Consider the following 7510-nt stretch of genomic DNA (forward strand, 5'->3'; position numbering starts at 1 on the left):
TTTTACCATCTGTGAATAAGAGTGAAAGGATTCTAATTGACTTGGTTCAAGTCACGTGCCTATCCATAGGTCAATTAATGTGGTCAGCAACAGTGTATATATATATGGCCAGTTCCTGAGCCTATATCCACCCGTATGGCCAGGAAGGCGGGTCACTATGAGTAGCAGCCCCACCAGAACTTCGTGGAAGAACTTTGTGGAATCAGGGAGGATTTGCTCACCATAGGAAGGGGGCTGCTCTTTCCAAATGAGGGTAGGATGGGGCATCTGGTAGATGAAAAGAGCAGGCATCCCCTACAGTGCCCTCTCCTGAATGTGCCACCAAAGAAAGACAGGAACACATTTTGTACAGATTCACATGTGTATGACAGAAAGAAAAATGAGAAAAGAAACTTCCTGAGTCCATCAGGAAGGATGGGGGGTAGGGGAGTGGACCAGTGTAAGTGCCACCAATCTTTCCCTCCCCAGCTGGAGAGGCATGTGTCCACATACGTGGCCAACCATCATGCTGAGCTGGAGATGGAGAGAAAGGAACATAAGCAGAATGGATGATCTTGGGAAGAGTTGCTTGGGTTTGTGTTTTTTAACTTTTTGTCATGGAAAATTTCATATATATACAAAAGTAGAATAGTATAAAGCTCTAAGTATTGCCTAGTTTCAACAATTATTAATATTTTGGCAATCTTTTATCTATTCAGGAATGTGGGAAATTCACTGGAATACTTAAAATCATAATGAACACATTTCTGCAGTTCTACAATCAGTTAATGGAAGAAATGCAAAGCTCCAAAATAACTAAACTGAATAAGCCAATACATATGAAGTTTCTTAGCAAAGTTTCTAGTACAAAATGAGCTCTCAAAAATGTCAGTTATCTTTACTGTTATTATTGGCAGCCTATTTCAAGGTTTTAAATGCTAACAAAGTCTGCACATTGAAATGCATTTGACCTACATAAGAAAAAATTTTAAGGCTAAACTCCTTACCAATAGACAATAAATAACATATTTAATTATCCGTTTTTAAATAGGTTATTCATATTCTTTTTCTATAACAAGCCTATATAATTGTTTCCCCTTTTATATGGAAATTTCAAAAATATTACAAGCAAATGCAATTTTCACCTTATAAATAAGGAGAAAATATAGGTTAAATTGTTTGTCAAGATGAGGAATGAGTTTGAACTAAATATCAGAATTCTAAACTCTAGGTACCCTACTTTAATATCTTGCAAAAGAAATTCATCCTGTGAATGCTGGATGAAGGTAAAATAGCAGAGTTGTGCCTGCGTAAGTTCTTCAACTAAAATTTTCTTATACACCAGTTACACATCTCAAGAGAATTTCAGTTCCCAGCATAGAATGAATACTTTTTAGAAGGCAGAAAGTATGCTAATTAAAGTGAAATTTTCCCATTTTCTATTTTTTTCCAACTTATTTCGTTGTTTTTTTCTCTTGGGAGTTGGAGGAGGGAATGAAGTATTTTACAGGAAACAATAGTGTCAGAGAAGGACAGAGCCCCTTTTCCTTCCTCCTGAAAGCTTCACAACTCAGCTCTGTGTGTTTGTTTCCAAAAAGATCTCCCACAGAGCCAATATCTACAGCTTTCAAGATGGCAGAGCCTGAAGGGAAGGACAGGCATATAATCGAAGTTATTTCCTACAGCCTAGAAAATAATATTGAAACTTTGAGATTACCTACTTCCATTATGGAATATACTGGGTTTCTCCCTCCCATACCACCATTAGAAATTCCTGCAGAATCCCACAATATAATCAAAACAAAAATGAATCTTCATAATCTAATTGCAGACCAGTCATCTAATACAGCAATCATTTTCATAGACATTGAACAAAAGTTTAGGCAAATGAGCAAATTGTATTGTAGAGAGAAAATGAAGAAAGAAACCAGTAAAACAATACAAACTCTTAAACTCTGAGAGCTGGGGGCTGGGGGGAGGCAATCTGCACCATGAGGAAAATTCTCCTATTGCTGTACTATTTGGAATCCTAATGAGGCATGCATGCTCTGTTACTAACACTTGTTTTTTTAAACCGGACAACAAATGGTTAGGTTTTCCCACACAAACATAGTGAAAGGGAAAACTGCATTTTAAAAACCATATGTTCGTTTTGCTTCATTTATTTGCATATTTAAACTAAATATGTACTTAGGGGGCTTGCTTTGTCCAAAATAAATATCATGTTCAAATTCGACAAGCTTAAAAACTGCTCTTTCAGACTCTTTAAGGCAAAGTAATCTTCTTGGTGTAGGATCATGAGATATATAGGGGAAAATTAAACTGAAAAAATAGGTTTTGGTCAAAATGAGGTGGCAATGCTGCAATGGTCCTCTTCATTCCTTGATTCCTTTATTTAACACATATTTATAGAGTTCCCAATGAGCAAGAAACTGAGCTAAATGTTGTGGAGGGAGCAGAAATGATCCAAAATTTGTAAGGTATGGTTTGAGTAACAGGACCCACTACACCTTGGATGTGAAAGAAGACAGGTAGATCTCTTACATATAATGTATATAATCTCCTGCATATGAATATGTGTCAAGTGCTAAAATAGCTATGTGTAGTGTTGCTGAAGAACAGAAGAGGGCGCTAATTACTCAATTTCATTGATATTGATAAAGTCGCTACAAGTTGTGTTTTGATAACCAAAACAAAACAGAAAATAGAAATAATGATCCCAGTAACCTCAATTTTTCTAAAACCTCATTTCTCTCTGAATTACCTATACTCCTAATGTTAGTTATATAAATATACTGATTAGGTTTCTTCAAGAGAGTGTGCTGGAGAAGAGAGCTTCTGTCGTGACTTTCAGCAACCAATATATTGCTGCATTCCAAGCCAGTACATACATTCAAATATAAATTTGTAACAAAAAAATTTAACCAACCAACACTTATCTTTGCTGTGCAATGCACTCTGATATACTCTGTTCTGTTCTTTTATCTTTTTAATTGCTAGTGGCAACCCATTAAATTGCTTTCCCGTCTCATTAATTACAGTTCATGGCCTACAGCTGAAAAACATGGTTCCAATACGGCCTTTAAAAGTGAAAAGGAGGCAAAGCAGTAGTGTTCAGTACACTGATAGATCTCAAAGCCATACAGAATTAAATCTCCAGGAGAAAAAAAAAAAAGCATGTGATTGCTCAACCCTTTGGCCATGAACCCACATCAACAGAAAGGGGCTTCTGAAGTTGTCCAACCCTCAAAGGGTGGATCCTCCCCAATGCCTATTTGTGAAGAAGCTACAGAAGATAACAGCAGTCTTCTGGAGAGTAGAACTGGACACCCAGAATGACTGAAAAATTCACATTACATTTGAATGTGATGTGGAACATTGCCAGGACTGGGAGTCATCATTATGCCTGTCCAGCAGGATGAGACAAATAAGCTACTGACATGCCATCTTCCCTCTACATTATATATTGGATGCACTGACATTTGGCCTTAGGCTTCCAGATCGTGATGAACTACCTTGAGACCTGAGCGAAAGGAATTCATATCACTCAGAGATTCCAAACTAGAGCATGGACATCCTAAATGAACCTCATCTTCTTTCCTGAGGAATACTGAACCCTAGAATCATCAGTATCTCAATCAAACTCTTCTCATCATAGTTTGCAAAACTTCAAAATATCTAGCTAATTAATGGCATTATTGATACACTGTTTTCCAACTCTGATACCACTTTTTTCCATTCTAATATTTGTTTGATATTTTGACACAATTTGAATAGAAGTTAAATGAATGAGCTCAACAACCATGTTGAAATAGAAATATGGTTCATTTTTAAGCTTTTTTTCACTATTTTACTTTTAAATTTCTGTTAACATTTTAATTTTTAATCCTGGGTTTTTTATTTTCTTCAGTCTTTTCATAAATTTGCATTACTTTCTTCCTGTGATTTGCCTTCATTGAAATAGCTATTTAGCGACTTCCCTGGTGGCACAGTGGTTAAGAATCCACCTGCCAATGCAGGAGACACAGGTTCGATCCCTGGTCCGGGAAGACCCCACATGCTGCAGAGCAACTAAGCTCGCGAGCCTCAACTACTGAGCCTGTGCTCTAGAGTCCTCGAGCCACAACTACCGAGTCCACATGCCACAACTACTGAAACCCACGTGCCTAGAGCCTGTGCTCTGCAACAAAAGGAGCCACCAAAATGAGAAGCCCACGTACCACAACGAAGAGTAGCCCCCTCTTGCCGCAACTAGAGAAAGCCCACACAGCAAATAAATAAATAAATAAATAAATAAATAAATAAATAAATAAATTTATTTAAAAAAAGGAAAAAAAAGAAATATCTACCTTGGTAATGGCATTAGAGAAGTTCCAAACCGCTGGTGGGGTTCAGGACATGCTACCCCCAAATATTTAGTATATTGACTATTTTAAGCTGAAGGAGTCTGAGAAAACAGCAGAAGCAGGAAGTTCACTCTGACCTCCTCCTTCCCTCACCCTTCTTCCCTGAAACAGGCCATAAATTCCTGGCATGAGAAGAGCCCTCCCTATAGCTGGAGGAAAGGCGCACCCTTATCTCCAAAGACAAAGGGATGCCCAGAGGAATCCTAACAAACAGGCCTTGCTAAATTTCCCCCAGTTCAGGATTACCTCAGACTCCTTTCCCTATCATATTCCTCCATGACTGTGTACCATCAAACCTACCATACAGTACTCAGGTATAAGTATTTCTTTGGGTTTTTATTTCCTTAAGGCTCTTGTGTCATATAAAGCTTGTATTAAATAAATATGTGTGCTTTTTTTCCCATTAATCTTTGTCAGTTTAATTTTCAAACCCAGCCAGGGACCCTCAGAAGGTCAAGGAAAGCTTTTCCTTCCTCACATCACAAAGGAGATCTGGAAAATCTTCTCCACCCGGCTATCCTAGCAGCAACTGCTTCTTCTTAGTATGTCTGCCATCTCTTTTAATGGTGACTTAAGCAATAATGATGCTGTTGGTGCCTTGAACTTCTGAAATGCCGCTGATTCTTGGAGTCTTGAAATATGCTGTCTCTCTATGAAAAGTCACTGTCTTCAAACCAATGCCATGTGCAACCACTGAATTTAGGACAGACTGTCAACGATATGACCCTTGACAGTATGTGGTATTACATTTCTCCAGGGAGAGACTCATATCTCAAAGATGCAGACTTCACCTTGGAGAGGAATCAAATGATGCTGGAGACCCTTCTACACTATCGGTGGGAATGTAAATTTGGGCAGCCACTATGGAGAATAGTATGAAGGTTCCTAAAAAACCAAAAATAGAGTTACCATAGATCCTGCAATCCCACTCCACGGCATATATCCAGACAAAACTATTATAATTTGAAAAGACACATGCACCCCAACACTCATTGCAGCACTATTTACAAAAGCCGAGACATGGAAGCAACCTAAATGTCCATCAACAGATGAATGGATAAAGAAGATGTGGTACATATATATTGGAATATTGCTCAGCCATAAAAAGAAGGAAATAATGTCATTTGCAGCAACATGGATGCAACTATATTATCATACTAAGTGAAGTAAGTCAGACAGAGAAAGACAAATATCACATGGTATCACTTATATGTAGAATCTGAAATTTAAAAAAATATACAAATGATGCTGGAGAAATCCAGAAGAGGATACAACTCTTGGCACACCATTGCCTGCCTGTTTCAGATGCAGTTAACTCTCCTAAAGCAAGTTTTGCAAGTGTACCATGTTAGTATGAGGTACTGGCTGGGATCTTTACTACGCTTGGAGTTACCAGAGATGAGAGACAGCAAAACTGTTGAGATCGGTGGCCCTAATTTTTCTTCGACTCAAGTTTTTAAAAGGTGGCATTTCAGGCAGCCGATTCCCTAGGCTTGAGCCAATTTAGAAGGTTCCATGACCAGGAGATATGCGCGGTCTTGGAGTAAGGAGGTGTTGGGCAGTTAGTTTGTCAGGCAGCAGCCATCCTTGCCCTCTCCTGTTTACACAGGGGAGGAGGATCTGACATCAGTACTTCTCTCTCCTTCCTATAAGGCTGAAGGTGCCATATATCCTGTTTCCACTAAGTTGGGAAATAGTGATTATCTTTTTCTTGACATTTACTAAGCTACTGGATCTCACTTTCCTAAGACAAGGAAAAAGAAGCATGATCAAAAGAGGGAAACAAAAGAGGAAATGTCTGGTGGTCAGTTGTAACTACAGGAGTTTCCTATAAGTTGGGCTGAAAGTGGCAGGACTGATCAGGCTTACTAGCACACACACACACAGAGTGAGTGGAGTAACTAAGCCCAGTCACCTTCCACAAGCAAGCTCATGTGTCCTTCCCATTCCAGATGGTGGGAATCCAGCAGTCAAAGCCTGTTGACTAGACTGCCTTGGGAGTCAAGCAGGTGGGGAAAGAAGAGTCAAGAATTTTGCAAGCCTGATGGACTACGATCATGAGCCCCATGGAGCCCTCAGTGAACAGCAACCGTGGCAAAATGTGCTAGAGAAGAGCCAATATTTGTCCATCTGTCTCATGGATGGAACTAACAGAAACACCCAGCGCAACAAAAAGCAACATGTAAGGAGCCCTTGGTTGTCTGTTTTCCTCCTCTGGATGCTGCTGGAATATGCTTTTAGCTGCCAATAATGGCAGTGCTGAATGATACATATGAGCAGTTTTCACTCTTCTCCCAAGTTTTGTTCACCATTAACTATGATAAAGCTGGCATTGTTGACAACATTTCATATGTAAGAAGTATGATTGAAAAATGAAAAATAAATAAACCCCCAAAAAGGAAATGTGGATCTAAGACAAAATAGATTTGAAAGGGACATAAAAATTCAATCCTTTAGAAATACAGTAAGAACTAAACTCATTTGATAGAAATATATTTAAAAAGTAAAGGGTTCTAAATACCCAAGATACCAAAGGGAAAGAAGGCCAAGGGTAAAAGGGTGGTCATAGCCCTCATTGTTTTGAAGATAAGAGACTAAGAAGTAGTGAATTCTGTTTGAAACAGGTAAAGAACCTATGAAACCGTGCACCTCAGATTGGGACTTGAATCCAAGTGCCAGGTGGGACTCAAACCCAGCCTAAACCCAGGTTGGGACTTGCACCCACAGTCTTTTTTTTTTTTAATTATTTATTTATCTTTTAATTTAGAATCACTCACCTGGTGTCTGGACTTACTGAAGATCAGGCTTTTGATGTCTCATTGCAGAAAGAATTCAGTGAGAGACAAAGTGATAGGTAAGAAGTGGATTTATTTAGAGAGAAACACTCTACAGAGTTTGGGCCATCTCAGAAGCTGAAAGAGGCACGAGGGCATGGTGTTGTCAGTTTTTATGGGGGTGGGTAATTTCATGGGCTAATGAGTGAGAGCAGTATTCCAGCTATTTCAACCAGGGGCGAGGATTTCCAGGAATTGGGCCACCACCCACTTTTTTTTTTTTTTAATTAATTAATTTATTTAATTGGCTGTGTTGGGTCTTTGTTGTTGCGCACGGGCTTTCTCTAGTTG

Source organism: Hippopotamus amphibius, chromosome 6, assembly GCF_030028045.1.
Source record: "Hippopotamus amphibius kiboko isolate mHipAmp2 chromosome 6, mHipAmp2.hap2, whole genome shotgun sequence".
In the NCBI taxonomy this organism is placed as follows: domain Eukaryota; kingdom Metazoa; phylum Chordata; class Mammalia; order Artiodactyla; family Hippopotamidae; genus Hippopotamus; species Hippopotamus amphibius.